This window comes from Triticum dicoccoides, chromosome 3B (assembly GCF_002162155.2).
Source record: "Triticum dicoccoides isolate Atlit2015 ecotype Zavitan chromosome 3B, WEW_v2.0, whole genome shotgun sequence".
In the NCBI taxonomy this organism is placed as follows: Eukaryota; Viridiplantae; Streptophyta; class Magnoliopsida; order Poales; family Poaceae; genus Triticum; species Triticum dicoccoides.
In genome coordinates this window covers 270,632,765-270,651,493 of record NC_041385.1, presented here as the reverse complement: position 1 = coordinate 270,651,493, position 18,729 = coordinate 270,632,765, and positions in this window count along the sequence as shown.

Below are 18,729 nucleotides of genomic sequence, written 5' to 3'. Positions count from 1 at the left end.
CCGGAAAGCAAGCGACAGAAAAGCTAAGTTACCAGAGTTTGAGCAATCAGTTTTAATTTTTAAGTTATCTTCCTCGAACGACCGTGCTTTGTATGGAAAACCTGTGCGCGGAGGAACCAACTCGTAGCTAGTTGCGCCCTTACTTTGTTTCGAGTCCGCTCAACAACTTAAGTGAGCTGCGACTAGTTGCGACAAGGTTTCTTGTTGGTAGCGGCACCGCCAGCAGGCTGCTGATGTCCCGCACTCAGCGCTCGCGGCCCAGGTGCCTGCACCGACAAGTTCCCTAAAAGCGTAGGGCAAAAACATACAAAGGAAGGAATCAAGTAAAGGAAATAACATAGCAAATTTCTACCCAAAACAGAGTTATATTACAAGATAGCTTGTCGCAGCTCTAATAGATTGTTTTCATAACATGACCAACAGCGACAAGAAAAAGAGAAAACGGGCGGCTTAATCTACGCGATCGCCCTCAACCCTCTTGATCCCGCTCACCTTGTCCACAAAGGGTGCGACAAGGGCCTTGAGCTCTTCCAGATCAGCATCCGGCGGCAAGGACTTGAGGACATTGGTGAAGTTGAGGCCTGGGTTGCGGAAGGCCACCTTCATCAGCACCTTCTAGAGAGCTCCTGCGCAGATCTTGCGCGACTCGTCGGCCAGCTGCTTTGGGATCTTCTCCCGGAGTCGCTGGAGGGCCGTCGCCACGCCTTTGAAGAACAAGCTGAGCTTGGCGCTGGGTTGGAGGTGCTCGTCGGAGGAGTACCCAAGATCCTCCATCCCCAGCTGCGCCAGCTCCCCGTCGATGGCGGCGGAAAGATCCACAAGACCCTCGGTCCAGTGCTCCACAGTCTCCCTGAAAGCGTCGAGGGCGGCAGCAGCACTCGCCAGCAGCGCCTCGTCGGCCTTGATCTTCTTCGACAAGGCCACCTCCCGCTCCTTGGCGCCGTCCAGCGTCTGATTCAAAGTAGCCAACTTCAACTCGAGACCTGCATTGGAATCCTTGGCGCCGCTGAGCTCCTTGCTCCTCTCAGCGAGGAGACCCTGCAGCTCACCATGAGCGGCAGCGTCCTTCTTGCGCTCACGCTTGAGCGCGGCAAGCTCCTCGCCGCTCGCCCTGAGATCGTCTTCCAGCTGCGTCACCTTCGTTTCCAGCTCCTTCTTGGCGGCCTCGGCAGCTTTGGCAGCATCCCTTGCTTCCTTGAGAGCCCCGCCAATTGCTTGCTCACGCGCGGCAAGCTCCTCCTCGTGGCTGTCAAGGTTGACCTTGCGCTGCGCCAACTCTCCTTCCTGCGCAAATAGATTTTCAGCGACAAGCCGCTATTGCTCTTCAACCTCAGCCTTCGCGAGGAGAAAAGCTTTCCCCTCCTCGGCGACTTGCTCCCGCTCCTCCGCCAGGGATCGGAGAGTTTCCTGCCTGAGACCTCGGAGCTCCTCAGCGCTCTTCTCAATATCCACTCCCGCCCTCGCGACAAGTGCTTCTCGGGACGCCAGCTTGGCTTGTCGGGCGCGGTAGAGCAATAGCAGCTTCTGCAGCAGCCGCTCCTCCTCAGACTCGTCGCTGCTGCTGCTTGGCGCGTCGACCAGCGTCAGCCCAGCGGAGGCGAGCACTTCTCCGTCCAAAATTTCTCCTTCGACCGGCACCCTGGAGCTTGACGCCCAAGGGAGCTTGATGAAGATACCATCGCCGGCCTTCAAGTAGGCGCTGGGCTGGGGCTCTTCAGAGCCTGGCGCTGCAGCATCGGCGGTCGGCGCAGCGCTTGGCGCTCCTGCGGCCTCGGGGCCGTCAGTGCGATCGCCGGATCCCTCGCCAGCTTCTGCGGCGGCAGCCTTGGCGGCCTCTTCGCCGGCGGGATCATCAGCGCCGGCCTCTTCTTCGGTGGCGGCAGCGTCGTCGTTGTTGCCGCGCGCGTTCTCCTCGCCGGTGGCCTCGGTTTCCATCGGCTCCGTGGCAGGTGGATCTGGCGACTGAAGAGGGGAGAAAGGTCAACCAAATATTCAAAAAGAAAATCAGAAGAAGAAGAACCCAAGGGAAGTTTTCAGGCAAGAGGATTACCTGTGCTAGGATCTGCGGTCGAGGTCTCAACCACCGGAGGATCGCCAGTGCTGTCCCTTGCCGGAGAACTGCCCCTTGCCGGAGAATTCTCCCTTGCCAGAGAATGCTCCCTTGCCGGGGAATCCTCCCTTGGCGGTGTAGTAGAAGCAGATGGCACTTCGGGAGCAGCCTCCGGGCCCTCCTGGTGAGGCTGCTCTGCTCCTGCACAAACCAGCAATCAGATATCAGCAAGGAAAGATCACCTATGCGCGCCTGACAGCATGAAGTAAACCATATACTTACGTGGGGGGCTGCGCTGGGGGCTGCTTTGAGGAATGGTTGCCGGGTCCGACAAGGTGGTCTCGGACATGTCCTCTGCCGTCGCGGTGGGGTCGTCCTCGATGACAATCACCGGGGCCTTGGCTCTCTTCGCCGCTCTCTGGGCCAGCGTCCTGAAAAGGAATAGGTTCAGAGTGAAGCAAATCAGATACAAGACAACACAACAAAAATTGAAGAACTACGAGAACAACGAAGTCTTACTCTTCTTCTTCCTCGTCGGAGCTGAGCGCGGAGAGATCGAAATCCGGCTCGCCTCCAGTGCGACGAGGCGGAGGAGTAGGCTCCCTTGTCCGCTTGGCAGGAGTAGTGGCGGTGGACCGGGAAGACCCCGCTCCGGTTGCCGCAGCGGCGTGAGGTGCTCCCACGGTAACAGTGCTTGCCGCGGTAGAGCGTGTCGCGCGGCTCGGCGGCTGTTGACCCGTCTGCCGCCCCGCTACGTCCACGGCCTTGCGGAGATGCCTTCTTGGTGGAGCTGGGGGCTCCGCTTGCGGCAAGCTGTCTGAAGGTTCGGGCCCGACAAGCTCTCCCTCGCTGGGCTCGCTCGGCTCAGCTTCAGGCCCGGCAAGCTCTTCTTCACCGGCGAACTCCTCTCGCTCGGCAAGGCTTGCCGCTTCTGCTGCCTCTGCCTCCTCCACGGTGAATCCAAACTCACCCGCGGCAGCGGCTGCCGCCGCCTCTTCCAGCCTAGTGGCAATGCGCTGCATCTCCGTGTCGGTGGTGTCGCGGGTGAGGCTCTTCTGCTCGTCAGCATGGACCGCCACTTCAACCAAGCCATCAAAGAAATCCCGCACGACGTCGTCTGCAGGCTCTTGCCAAGTCGGGACGATTCCGTGCGAGTCGCACAGCGGCATCATTGCGCGGATGCGGTCCAGCTAGGAGTTGTTGCACAACGGAACGATGCTCCTCGGCAACATGAATGGATGTTGAGGATCGCGCTTGAACAATTCCAGGAGCATCGCGTCCAGCTCCAGGACAGTGAAGTTCAAGTTGAGGCCCGGGCGCAGCCTCATGATATCTGCCGAGTTCTGGAACTCCCAGGCGGGTCTCCCCCTCTCTTGCAGGGGGGCGATGCGGCGACGAAGGAAATCTGCGCCAACGGCGCCTACGGTGAGCCCGGCAAGCCTGAGGCGAAGGATCCGGGTGACGGCAATCTTCAGCCTGTCGTCTTCCGGGGCAACGTTGCTCCAATCGTTGCCGCGCGCTATTGGGGCTTGTCGCAGGGCGGTAAATGGCTGCAGGTTCTCCTCGACGATCCAGCACCACTCTGCTCTCCATTTCTCCCACTTGCTATGGAGCTCTCCCTCCAGATAGGCTTCCTTCTTGCCGACTCTCGAGATCCAAGCAATTCCGCCGGCAAGGGGCTCCCCTCTCTCAACCCGGGGCATAAAGAAGTGGCGGAAAAGGGCTACGTTTGGATGGACTCCGACAAAGTTTTCGCACAGATGTGCGAAAATTGCCATGGTCAGAACAGCGTTGGGGGTGAAGTCAAGGAGGCGGAACCCGTAGGTGTTCATGATATCACAAGAGAATTCAGAAAAGGGCGGGCAGAGCCCGCAGTAGAAGAACAACAAGAAGAAGGGATATCCGTTCGGAGCTAGTCTCGAAGTGGCAGCCGGGAGTACCTTCGTGCGCGGATGCGCTCGCGTCTCCGTCGACCAGAAGAGGTAGTAGTACTCCCTCAGCTCCTTCGCGCCTAGCTGAGGGGGGAAGATGTCCCGCTCCTTCCGCAGCGCCACGAGCCGCTGCGCCTCGATCGATTTCACGCCCTTCCCCTTGTCGGCTTTCGGAGCCATGGCGGAGGTGGTGGGGGAGATCGACGGCGTTGGTGGTGCTGGTGGCAATGGGGGGCGGAGCGTTGCTCTCTTTCAGCTTCAAGAAGAAGGGGGAGCGGCGGAGATTTGGGAAGTTGGAGTAACAACCGGCAGGATGGGCGAACTGCCCCTGTTTCCCCTGCTTATAAAGAGGGAGGGGGCAGACGTTTCGTCCTTCCAAATAAAGAAACCACCCACGATCTCTCCCACGATGCCGCATTCGACGCGTGCCGTTGGGGGAGGGCGCGGTGGATACGGAGTAAGATACAGCGTGACCCAGGCCGCGCGTGCCCATGCCCTGTTTTGGGCCTGGCCCAACAGCGCTCGGCACCGTGTGTGGCCCAGGCCCGGGGGCTCCTGTCGGTGTATTAGAGTAGGGGTACCCTAGTATCCCAAACTTGTGCACGAGTAGTTGCAGCGCCCCGCGGCAAGGCTTGCCGGGTGACCGCCAAGGTCCTCCGTGGTTCCTTTGGAGCCATTCAAGAACAAAGTATTCAAGCCAAGGAGACAAGGCCCCGGCAAGAGGAGCTTGCCGGGAAGGCCAGCCAAGGCATCGCAAGGAACTTGCCGCGACGCACCGCGCGTCCCGGCAAGGCCCGGTGAGCGACAAGCTTCCGGGCGCGGCAAGACAACGGCCGCGGCAAGGCGCTTGCCGCGATAGGCAACCACTCTGTACCTGCGCTCCAGCACATCCACCAACGTGTCGCCCTGGGGACCTTTCCAGGCGCGCGTGGCGAGAGGCTGTGCAGCCAGCGGTGCGCGGTGGCATGCTACGCTGACAAGATCGCCATCGTGGCGAGTGGTAGCGTCCCTGACGGTCCCTTTTTACACTGTTTGGGCGACGCAGACGGGCATTTAATGCCTTTGTCCCCTGCCGTCAGGGTTAGGTAGGATACACTGTACAGGTAGCTGTACCAACCACCCCTCTTTTTCCATTTTTACCCTTGTCTACTTTGCCACCTGTCGGTGACCCCTTGAGCATATAAAAGGAGGCCCATGCGCAACGTAGAAGGGGTTCGGAAGCCAGAAAATGCTCACGCTCGGTCTCGTTAGCAGCTCGTGTGTACTATAGCACTCAGCGCTCCCGAGCAAGAACACAATACAATCAGACAAGCAGCAGTAGGAGTGTTATCTCTCCGGAGAGCTTCGAAGCTGGGTAAACTGCTCGTGTGCTTCGCCTCGATCTGCTCTTCGTGCGATCTCCGCCCCCTGCCGAACCGAAAGGGGCTCGGTCCGCCGGCCCCATAGGTGTTCGTGGATCAGTTTCCCCGACAGATAGAAAACTTTCTGTTTTCAAAACAGCAACGTATAGACTTGTAAAATAAGCATGGTAAAGGCCATACTTGACCTTTTCATTGAACTAAAAGATAGAAAACATGTCTCTGAGTAACAGCAAGCAAACATAAACAAAATAAAATGACGCTCCAAGCAAAAAACATATCATGTGGTGAATAAAAGTATAGCCTCAAGTAAATTTACCGATAGACGAAGACGAAAGAGGGGATGCCTTCCAGGGTATCCCCAAGCTTAGTTGCTTGGGTATTCCTTTAATATTACCTTCGTGTGCCTTGGGCATCCCCAAGCTTAGTTGCTTAGGCTCTTGCCACTCCTTATTCCGTAGTCCATCAAAACTTTACCCAAAACTTGAAAACTTCACAACACAAAACTTAATAGAAAACTCGTGAGCTCCATTAGTATAATAAAACAAATCACCACTTAGGAACTGTCAAGACAAGATTAATAATTTTTCTCACATGATTCCTACTGTACCCTATCATTTCTACAATTCATATTATGCAATACAAGCCATAGAAACTAGAAAACAAGCAAACTATGCATCAAAAACAGAATCTGTCAAAAACAGAACAGTCTGTAAAGATCTTAATTGAAATCATATTTCTATAACTCCAAAAATTCTGAAAAAATAGGAAAACTTAGACAATTTGTATGTAAATCTTGTGTAAAAAGTTCAGATTAAAATCACGTTCCAGTGAATTTTAAAAATTCCTGGAATTGTAGCAAAAGTTTCTATTTTTGCACTGAATTAAGTCAACTATCATCCATACTATCCCAAAGGCTTTACTTGGCACTTTATTGAAACAAAAGCAATAAAATATGATTATTATAGTAGCATAATCATGTGAACACACAAAAACAGTAGGGGTAAATATTGGGTTGTCTCCCAACAAGCGCTTTTCTTTAATGCCTTTTAGCTAGGCATGACATTTCAATGATGCTCGCATAAAAGATAAGAATGAAAACTTAATGGGAGCATCATGAAGCATATGAATAGCACATTTAAGTCTAACCCACTTCCTATGCATAGGGATTTTGTGAGCAAAAAACTTATGGGAACAAGAATCAACTAGCATAGGAAGGTAAAACAAGCAAAACTTCAAATCCTTAAGCACATAGAGAGAAAACTCGATATTACTGCAATATGTAGAAACATAAGTTCCTCTCTCATAATAATTTTCAGTAGCATCATGAATGAATTCAACAATATAACTTTCACATAAAACATTCATTTCATGATCCACAAGCATAGAATTTTTATTACTCTCCATATAAGCAAATTTATTCTCATGAATAATAGTGGGAGCAAACTCAATGAAATAACTATCATATGATACTTGATTCACATAATCAATTTGAGCATTAAAATCATGATGATAAGTTTCATGGATATCATTACTCTTTATAGCATACATGTCATCACAATAATCATCATAGATATCAACTTTGTTTTCATAATCAATTGAAACCTCTTCCAAGATAGTGGATTCATCATTAAATAAAGTCATGACCTCTCCAAACCCACTTTCATCAACATAATCATCATAAATAGGAGGCATGCTTTCATCATAGTGAATATTCTCATCAAAACTTGGGGGACTAAAAATATCATCTTCATCAAACATAGCATCCCCAAGCTTGTGGCTTTGCATATCATTAGCATCATGGATATTCAAAGAATTCATACTAACAACATTGCAATCATGCTCAACATTCAAAGATTTAGTGCCAAACATTTTATAGACTTCTTCCTCTAACACTTCAGCACAATTTTCCTTTCCATCATTTTCACGAAAGACATAATAAAGATGAAGCATATGAGGCAACCTCAATTCCTTTTTTTTGTAGTTTTCTTTAGACTAGACTAGTGATAAAACAAGAAAATAAAAGATTTGATTGCAAGATCTAAAGATATACCTTCAAGCACTAACCTCCCCGGCAACGGCGCCAAAAAAGAGCTTAGTTGATGGGGTGTGAGTGTCGCTTACCTAGCCTCCCCGGCAACGGCGCCAGAAAAGAGCTTGATGTCTACTACGCAACCTTCTTCTTGTAGACTCATGTTGGGCCTCCAAGCACAGAGTCTTGTAGGATAGTAGCAAATTTCCCTCAAGTGGATGACCTAAGGTTTATCAATCCGTGGGAGGCATAGGATGAAGATGGTCTCTCTCAAACAACCCTGTAACCAAATAACAAAGAGTCTCTTGTGTCCCCAACACACCCAATACAATGGTAAATTGTATAGGTGCACTAGTTCGACGAAGAGATGGTGATAAAAGTGCAATATGGATGGTAGATATATGTTTTTGTAATCTGAAAATATAAAAACAGCAAGGTAACTAGTAATAAAAGTGAGTGAAAACGGTATTGCAATGCTTGGAAACAAGGCCTAGGGTTCATACTTTCACTAGTGCAAGTTCTCTCAACAATGATAACACAATTAGATCATATAACAATCCCTCAGCATGCAATGAAGAATCACTCCAAAGTCACTAATAGCGGAGAACAAACGAAGAGATTATTGTAGGTTACAAAACCACCTCAAAGTTATTCTTTTGATTGATCTATTGGGCTATTCCTATAAGTGCCACAAACAACCCTAGTGTTCGTACTAAAATAACACCTTAAGATACACATCAACCACAACCCTAATGTCACCTAGGCACTCCATTGTCACCACAAGTACCCGCGAGTTTGATTATATGATATGCATCACACAATCTCAGATCCATCTATTCAAACCAACATAAATAACTTCAAAGAGTGCCCCAAAGTTTCTACCAGAGAGTCAAGATGAAAATGTGTGCCAACCCCTATGCATAAGTTCACAAGGTCACAGAACCCGCAAGTTGATCACCAAAACATACATCAAGTGCTTCACGTGAATATCCCATTGTCACCACAGATATTTGTATGCAAGACATACTCAAGTGTTCTCAAATCTTTAAAGACTCAATCCGATAAGATAACTTCAAAGGGAATACTCAATTCATCACAAGAAGGTAGAGGGGGAGAAACACCATATGATCGAACTATAATAAAAAAGCTTGCGATACATCAAGATCATGCCATATCAACAACACGAGAGAGAGAGAGAGAGAGAGAGAGAGAGAGAGATCAAACACATAGCTGTTGGTACATACCCTCAACCCCGAGGGTGAACTACTCCCTCCCCGTCATGGAGACCGCTGGGATGATGAAGATGGACACCAGTGATGGTTTCCCCCTCCGCCAGGGTGCCAGAACGGGCTCCCGATCTGTTTTTCGTGGCTACAGAAGCTTGCGACGGCGAAACTCCCAATCTAGGTTTCTTTTTGGGGGTTTCTGTATTTATAGGAATTTTTGGCGCCGGTTTCATGTCAGGGGGGGTCCACGAGTCAACCACAAGGATGGAGCACCCTCCCGGGGGTAGGGCACGCCCTCCACCCTTGTGGTTGGCTTGGGACTCTTCTGGCCCAACTCTTTTGCTTCGGGGGCTTCTTTTGGTCCATAAAAAATCACCCTAAATTTTCAGGTCATTTGGACTCCGTTTGGTATTCCTTTTCAGTAAAACTCAAGAACAAGGGAAAAATATAAAGTGGCACTGGGCTCTAGGTTAATAGGTTAGTCCCTAAAATCATATAAAATAGCATATAAATGCATATAAAACATCCAAGATGGATAATATAATAGCATGGAACAATAAAAATTTATAAATACCTTGGAGACGATTCAAGGCTATGATAAACCTCTTTTGGGCCATTGGCTCCTCGAGCTCCCTGGCACACATGCAGAGGTTGAGGATGGAGGCGGCGATGGTGATGGCGGCTAACTACCAATGGTTTCGAGTGACGGAGGGTTGGTATGTGTCTGTGTGAGCGGAGGTTTTGGGGAGTGTGCGGTGTGTGTGGAGGGAGGGGGGCAAGGTGGTGTTTGAGGAAATACCGCGGCAACTGAAAATTTTACTAGGCGGGAGTAAAATGCTGGGCTACTAAAATTTTGGATCAAGGGCGAGCAGATATTTTTGAGATTACGAGGGATGCAGAGGCAGGAGTAACAACGTGGGGCTACTGAAAATTTGAATCAAGGGCGAGCAGATATTTTTGAAATTGCGAGGGATGCAGAGGCGGGAGTAACAAGGCGTGGCTACTGAAAATTTGAAGCAAGGGCGAGTAGATATTTTTTTGATTGCGAGGGATGTAGAGGCGGGAGTAACAAGGCGGGGCTACTGAAAATTTGAATCCAGGGATTGAAACAGAGTGGGAGTAACAAACATCGCACACGGTCCGCACATACTAATTGTGTGCCATCAAACATAAAATCCTTCCAGGGGTAGATATTTTCGAGATTATAAGGCAATATTTTCGAGAGCGGGAGGCCAGCCTTGATACGTCCATTTTGCATCATGCTTTTATATCGATATTTATTGCATTATGGGCTGTTATTACACGTTATGTCACAATACTTATGCCTATTCTCTCTTATTTACAAGGTTTACATGAAGAGGGAGAATGCCGTCAGCTGGAATTCTGGGCTGGAAAAGGAGCAATTATTAGAGACCAATTCTGCACAGCTCCGAAAGTCCTGAAACCTCACGGAGGCAGTTTTTGGAATTAACAAAAAATATTGAGCGAAGAAAATACCAGAGGGGGGGCACCCACCGTCCACGAGGGTGGGGGGTGCGCCCTACCCCCTGGGCGCGCCCCCTGCCTCGTGGGCCGCTTGGCAGGCCTCCGGTGCCCATCTTTGGCTATATGAAGTCTTTCGCCCTGGAAAAAATCATAAGCAAGCTTTCGGGATGAAACACCGCCACCACAAGGGGGAACCTTGGCGGAACCAATCTAGGGCTCCGACGGAGCTGTTCTACCGGGGAAACATCCCTCCGGGAGGGGGAAATCGTCACCATCGTCATCACCATCGATCCTCTCATCGGGAGGGGGTCAATCTCCATCAACATCTTCACCAGCACCATCTCCTCTCAAACCCTAGTTCATCTCTTGTATCCGATCTTTGTCTCAACACCTCAGATTGGTACCTGTGGGTTGCTAGTAGTGTTGATTACTCCTTGTAGTTGATGCTAGTTGGTTTATTCGGTGGAAGATTATATGTTCAGATCCTTAATGCATATTAATACCCCTCTGATTATGAACATTAATATGATTTGTGAGTAGTTACGTTTGTTCCTGAGGACATGGGAGAAGTCTTGCTATAAGTAGTCATGTGAATTTGGTATTCGTTTGATATTTTGATGAGATGTATGTTGTCTTTCCACTAGTGGTGTTATGTGAATGTCGACTACATGAAACTTCACCATTGTTTGGGCCTAGAGGAAGGCATTGGGAAGTAATAAGTAGATGATGGGTTGCTAGAGTGACAGAAGCTTAAACCCTAGTTTATGCGTTGCTTCGTAAGGGGTTGATTTGGATCCATATGTTTCATGCTGTGGTTAGGTTCACCTTAATTCTTCTTTCATAGTTGCGGATGCTTGCAAGAGTAGTTAATCATACGGATGCTTGTCCAAGTAAGGGCAACACCCAAGCACCAGTCCACCCACATATCAAATTATCAAAGTAAGGAACATGAATTATATGAGCATGATGAAAACTACCTTGATGATAATTCCCATGTGTCCTCGGGAGCATTTTCCGTTACATAAGAGTTTGTCTAGGCTTATCCTTTGCTACAAAAAGGATTGGGCCATCTTGCTACACCTTATTTACTTTTGTTACTTGTTACCCATTACGAATTACCTTATCACAAAACTATCTGTTACTGACAATTTCAGTGCTTGCAGAGAATACCTTACTGAAAACCGCTTGTCATTTCCTTCTGCTCCTCGTTGGGTTTGACACTCTTAATTATCAAAAGGACTATGATAGATCCCCTACACTTGTGGGTCATCAAGACCCTTTTCTGGTGCCATTGCCGGGGAGTGAAGCGCCTTTGGTAAGTGGAACTTGGTAAGGAAAAATTTATATAGTGTGCTGAAATTTACTGTCACTTGTTACTATGGAAAGTAACCCTTTGAGGGGTTTGTTCGGGGTATCTTCACCCCGACCAGTAGAGCAAAGAGTTGCTCCTCAACCTACAGAACCTACTGAAAATGTTTACTTTGAAATTCCTTCGGGTATGATAGAGAAACTGCTAGCTAATCCTTTTACAGGAGATGGAACATTGCATCCCGATTTGCACCTAATCTATGTGGATGAAGTTTGTGGATTATTTAAGCTTGCAGGTATGCCCAAGGACGTTATCAAGAAGAAGGTATTCCCTTTATCTTTGAAGGGAAAGGCATTGGCATGGTTTAGGCTATGTGATGATATGGGATCATGGAACTACAACCGATTGAAATTGGAATTTCATCAGAAGTTTTATCCTATGCATCTTGTTCATCATGATCATAATTATATATATAATTTTTGGCCTCGCAAAGGAGAAAGCATCGCTCAAGCTTGGGGGAGGCTTAAGTCAATGTTATATTCATGCCCCAATCATGAGCTCTCAAGGTAAATTATTATTCAAAAAATTTATGATCGGCTTTCTCTCAACAATTGCTCCATGCTCGATGCTTCTTGTACTGGCTCTTTCATAATGAAGACTATTGAATTCAAATGGGATTTATTGGAAAGAATTAAACTCAACTCGGAAGATTGGGATCTCGACGAAGGTAAGGGTCAGGTATAACACCTAAGTTTGATTGTGTTAAATCTTTTATGGATACCGATGCTTTTCGTGAATTTAGCACTAAATATGGACTTGACTATGAGATAGTAGCTTCTTTCTGTGAATCATTTGCTACTCATGTTGACCTCCCTAAGGAGAAGTGGTATAAATATAATCCTCCCATTGAAGTAAAAGTAGTTGCACCTATTAATGTTGAAGAAAAGACTATCACTTATGAGGATCCTATTGTTCCTACTACCTGATGTAAACCGAACCTCGATGGCGAGATCCGATCTGTTGTTGCGGCCCAATCTTTCACGACACCCCACCACCAATAGCAGCAACCTCTCGCCCGCGCACGCGATGTACACGAAATAGAGGGTTTGAACCTTGCGGCTCAGCACGAGAAAGCCAATCTCGACGACGGTACTCACGCGCAAAACAATTTCCTCGCAGAAATCGCAACAAAGAGGTTTTCTAAAGCTACCTCAAAAACTTGATACGGGTGTTTACCCTCGAAAACACATCTGTCTATTTCATATCAAAATAACCTGCCTTTACATTGACCATACTATGGCTATTTATACTAGTATAGCCGACCCTTTTAACTTGACCGACAAACCATAAAACTAGCGTACGTAAATAAGTCAAACTCTTATCTCTAATTAAACTGCCTTTTACATCTCGGCGGATATGATAGTCTAACAACCAGATTAATGTTGGAGGTGGACCCCAGCCTGTATCCTTCAAGGAAAGCAATTTCCACCATTGAAACCTGTTGACGTACGGTCGCTCCGGCGGTCTTGGCCGTGAGAAGTAGTACTGTATTAGGATTCTTCGATTAGTCTCAATAAAGTATATATCACGTACATGTACAACTAGGTCTTATCCTGCACGTGACAACAAAAATAAATTATCAAGCTGCTGCACACCTTCAAACGTAGATATGTTGGAGTTCTCCTCTTCCAACGTAGCATGCATCTCATAATTTGGTGCAAAAGCAACTAGCGACTCTGCTTCAACCTTAATCATCTCTTGATTAGGCTGCGTGGTGTTATCACTGATGGTAACGAGCGAAGCTGCCATAACATGACTCGGGCTAGTGTCTTGTACATCACGGTGGTCGTCGATATAAATAAATTTTGTGCTGGTCATATCATCCTCTCTCCCTTGAAACAAAACCGTCCTCGGTTTTGGGTCATCTTTTTCAGCACTATTTCCATCTACAGACTGAACGGTGACTGCAGAAATTTCAATAGCTTCGACCATGTTCTTTTTTGCATCTTCCTGTTCTTCTATCTTTTTTTGATGGTCTTTCCTCCAAGCAATAAAACGCTCCACACCCATGGGCAGGAGGTCACACTTTGGCAATCATAGGCAACATCATGTTCTTTGTACCATGGCTTGCCCAACAACAAGTGACACGAAATCATCGATACCAGAATCACGTCGCACAAAACCTCACAAAAATATTTTCCCAACAGAAACGGTACCTTGGTTTGGTGCGTGACAGTGAGCTTTTCATGACCCCAACGGAACGAGTATGGTTGTGGACGAAGTGTCATCGGTAGTTCCAACTTCTCCACCATCTCGATGCTTGCGGCGTTAATCAAACTCATGTGGTCGATTGTCGTAGCACATGATCTCTCTTGCACCACAACACGAGTATGAAAAAGTCCATCCCATCGGCCTTTCTCCTCCAACTGAAATCCATAGCTTAGCTTCCATGATAATCCAGTCATCTTCCACATAGTATCGTGAACAACCTTGCTCTGAATACCACCTGATGTAGACCGAACCTCGATGGCGAGATCCGATATGTTGTTGCGGCCCAATCTTTCACGACACTCCACCACCAATAGCAGCAACCTCTCGCCCGCGCACGCGATGTACACGAAATAGAGGGTTTGAACCTTGCGGCTCAGCACGAGAAAGCCAATCTCGACGACGGTACTCACGCGCAAAACAATTTCCTCGCAGAAATCGCAACAAAGAGGTTTTCTAAAGCTACCTCAAAAACTTGATACGGGTGTTTACCCTCGAAAACACATCTGTCTATTTCATATCAAAATAACCTGCCTTTACATTGACCATACTATGGCTATTTATACTAGTATAGCCGACCCTTTTAACTTGACCGACAAACCATAAAACTAGCGTACGTAAATAAGTCAAACTCTTATCTCTAATTAAACTGCCTTTTACATCTCGGCGGATATGATAGTCTAACAACCAGATTAATGTTGGAGGTGGACCCCAGCCCGTATCCTTCAAGGAAAGCAATTTCCACCATTGAAACCTGTTGACGTACGGTCGCTCCGGCGGTCTTGGCCGTGAGAAGTAGTACTGTATTAGGATTCTTCGATTAGTCTCAATAAAGTATATATCACGTACATGTACAACTAGGTCTTGTCCTGCACGTGACAACAAAAATAAATTATCAAGCTGCTGCACACCTTCAAACGTAGATATGTTGGAGTTCTCCTCTTCCAACGTAGCATGCATCTCATAATTTGGTGCAAAAGCAACTAGCGACTCTGCTTCAACCTTAATCATCTCTTGATTAGGCTGCGTGGTGTTATCACTGATGGTAACGAGCGGAGCTGCCATAACATAACCCGGGCTAGTGTCTTGTACATCACGGTGGTCGTCGATATAAATAAATTTTGTGCTGGTCATATCATCCTCTCTCCCTTGAAACAAAACCGTCCTCGGTTTTGGGTCATCTTTTTCAGCACTATTTCCATCTACAGACTGAATGGTGACTGCAGAAATTTCAGTAGCTTCGACCATGTTCTTTTTTGCATCTTCCTGTTCTTCTATCTTTTTATTGATGGTCTTTCCTCCAAGCAATAAAACGCTCCACACCCATGGGCAGGAGGTCACACTTTGGCAATCATAGGCAACATCATGTTCTTTGTACCATGGCTTGCCCAACAACAAGTGACACGAAATCATCGATACCAGAATCACGTCGCACAAAACCTCACAAAAATATTTTCCCAACAGAAACAGTACCTTGGTTAGGTGCGTGACAGTGAGCTTTTCATGACCCCAACGGAACGAGTATGGTTGTGGACGAAGTGTCATCGGTAGTTCCAACTTCTCCACCATCTCGATGCTTGTGGCGTTAATCAAACTCATGTGGTCGATTGTCATAGCACATGATCTCTCTTGCACCACAACACGAGTATGAAAAAGTCCATCCCATCGGCCTTCCTCCTCCAACTGAAATCCATAGCTTAGCTTCCATGATAATCCAGTCATCTTCCGCATAGTATCGTGAACAACCTTGCTCTGAATACCACCTGATGTAGACCGAACCTCGATGGCGAGATCCGATATGTTGTTGCGGCCCAATCTTTCACGACACTCCACCACCAATAGCAGCAACCTCTCGCCCGTGCACGCGATGTACACGAAATAGAGGGTTTGAACCTTGCGGCTCAGCACGAGAAAGCCAATCTCGACGACGGTACTCACGCGCAAAACAATTTCCTCGCAGAAATCGCAACAAAGAGGTTTTCTAAAGCTACCTCAAAAACTTGATACGGGTGTTTACCCTTGAAAACACATCTGTCTATTTCATATCAAAATAACCTGCCTTTACATTGACCATACTATGGCTATTTATACTAGTATAGCCGACCCTTTTAACTTGACCGACAAACCGTAAAACTAGCGTACGTAAATAAGTCAAACTCTTATCTCTAATTAAACTGCCTTTTACATCTCGGTAGATATGATAGTCTAACAACCAGATTAATGTTGGAGGTGGACCCCAGCCCGTATCCTTCAAGGAAAGCAATTTCCACCATTGAAACCTGTTGACGTACGGTCGCTCTGGCGGGCTTGGTCGTGAGAAGTAGTACTGTATTAGGATTCTTCGATTAGTCTCAATAAAGTATATATCACGTACATGTACAACTAGGTCTTGTCCTGCACGTGACAACAAAAAGAAATTATCAAGCCGCTGCACACCTTCAAACGTAGATATGTTGGAGTTCTCCTCTTCCAACGTAGCATGCATCTCATAATTTGGTGCAAAAGCAACTAGCGACTCTGCTTCAACCTTAATCATCTCCTGATTAGGCTGCATGGTGTTATCACTGATGGTAACGAGCGGAGCTGCCATAACATGACCCGGGCTAGTGTCTTGTACATCACGGTGGTCGTCGATATAAATAAATTTTGTGCTGGTCATATCATCCTCTCTCCCTTGAAACAAAACCGTCCTCGGTTTTGGGTCATCTTTTTCAGCACTATTTCCATCTACAGACTGAACGGTGACTGCAGAAATTTCAATAGCTTCGACCATGTTCTTTTTTGCATCTTCCTATTCTTCTATCTTTTTTTTGATGGTCTTTCCTCCAAGCAATAAAACGCTCCACACCCATGGGCAGGAGGTCACACTTTGGCAATCATAGGCAACATCATGTTCTTTGTACCATGGCTTGCCCAACAACAAGTGACACGAAATCATCGATACCGGAATCACGTCGCACAAAACCTCACAAAAACTCGATCATCGATACCGGAGCTGTTCTGCCGGGGACACTTCCCTCCGGGAGGGGGAAATCATCACCAACGTCATCACCAACGATCCTCTCATTGGGAGAGGGTCAATCTCCATCAACATCTTCACCAACACCATCTCCTCTCAAAACCCTAGTTCATCTCTTGCATCCAATCTTGTATCAAAACCACAAATTGGTACTTGTGGGTTGCTAGTAGTGTTGATTACTCCTTGTAGTTGATGCTATTTGGTTTACTTGGTGGAAGATCATATGTTCAGATCCTTTATGCATATTATTACTCCTCTGATTATGAACATGAATATGCTTTGTGAGTAGTTACGGTTGTTCCTGAGGTCATGGGTGAAGTCTTGCTATTAGTAGTCATGTGAATTTGGTATTCGTTCGATATTTTGATGAGATGTATGTTGTCTTTTCCTCTAGTGGTGTTATGTGAACATCGACTACTTGACACTTCACCATTATTTGGGCCTAGAGGAAGGCATGGGGAAGTAATAAGTAGATGATGGGTTGCTAGAGTGACAGAAGCTTAAACCCTAGTTTATGTGTTGCTTTGTTAGGGGCTGATATGGATCCATACGCTTAATGCTGTGGATAGGTTTACCTTAATACTTCTTTTTGTAGTTGTGGATGCTTGCAATAGGGGTTAATCATAAGTGGGATGCTTGTCCAAGTTAGGCAGTACCCAAGTACCGGTCCACCCACATATCAAATTATCAAAGTACCGAACGTGAATCTTATGAACATGATGAAAACTGGCTTGACGATAATTGCCAATGTGTCCTCGGGAGCTCCTTTATCATTACTAGAATTTGTCCAGGCTTATCCTTTGCTACATAAAGGATTGGGCCACCTTTCTGCACTTTATTTACTTTATTTACTTATTGCTCATTACTATTTATCTTATCACAAAACTATCTATCACCTACAATTTCAGTGCTTGCAGAGAAAACCTTACTGAAAACCACTTATCATTTCCTTCTGCTCCTTGTTGGCTTCGACAGTCTTACTTATCGAAAGGACAATGATAGATCCCCTACACTTGTGGGTCATCAAGACTCTTTTCTGGCGCCGTTGCCGGGGAGTGTAGCACTTTTGGTGAGTGGAACTTGGTAAGGAAACATTTATATAGTGTGCTGAAATTTTCTGTTACTTGTCACTATGGAAACTATTCCTTTGAGGGGCTTGTTTGGGGTATCTTCACCCCAACCTGAATAGCAAAGAGTTGCTCCTCAACCTACTGAACTTTATGAAAATATTTACTTTGAGATTCCTTTGGGTATGATAGAAAAACTGCTAGCTAATCCATTTGCAGGAGACGGAACACCGCATCCCGATTTACACCTTATCTTTGTGGATTATTTAAGCTTGCAGGTATTCCTGATGATGTTGTCAAAAGGAAGGTCTTCCCTTTATCTTTGAAGGGAGATGCATTGACATGGTATAGGCTATGTGATGATACGGGATCTTGGAATTATAAGCGATTGAAGCTGGAATTTCACCAGAAGTTCTATCCTATGCATCTTGTTCATCGTGATCGTAATTACATATATAATTTCTGCCTCGCGAAGGAGAAAGCATCGCTCAAGCTTGGGGGAGGCTTAAGTCAATGTTATATTCATGCCCCAATCATGAGCTCTCTCGGGAAATGATTATTCAGAATTTTTATGCTCGGCTTTCTCTTGATAATCGCAACCCGCTCGATACTTCCTGTGCTGGTTCTTATATGCTGAAGACTATTGACTTCAAATGAGACTTATTGGAAAGAATTAAACGGAACTCTGAAGATTGGGGTTCCGACGATGGTAAGGAGTCAGGTATGACACCTAAGTTCGATTGTGTTAAATCTTTTATGGATACTGATGCTTTTCGTGGATTTAGCGCTAAGTATGGACTTGACTCTGAGATAGTAGCTACTTTCTGTGAATCTTTTGCTACTCACGTTGATCTCCCTAAAGAGAAGTGGTTTAAATATAATCCTCTTGTTGAAGTGAAAGTAGTTGCACCTATTACAGTTGAGGAAAAGACTATTACCTATAGTGATCCAATTGTTCCTACTGCTTATGTTGAAAAACCTCCT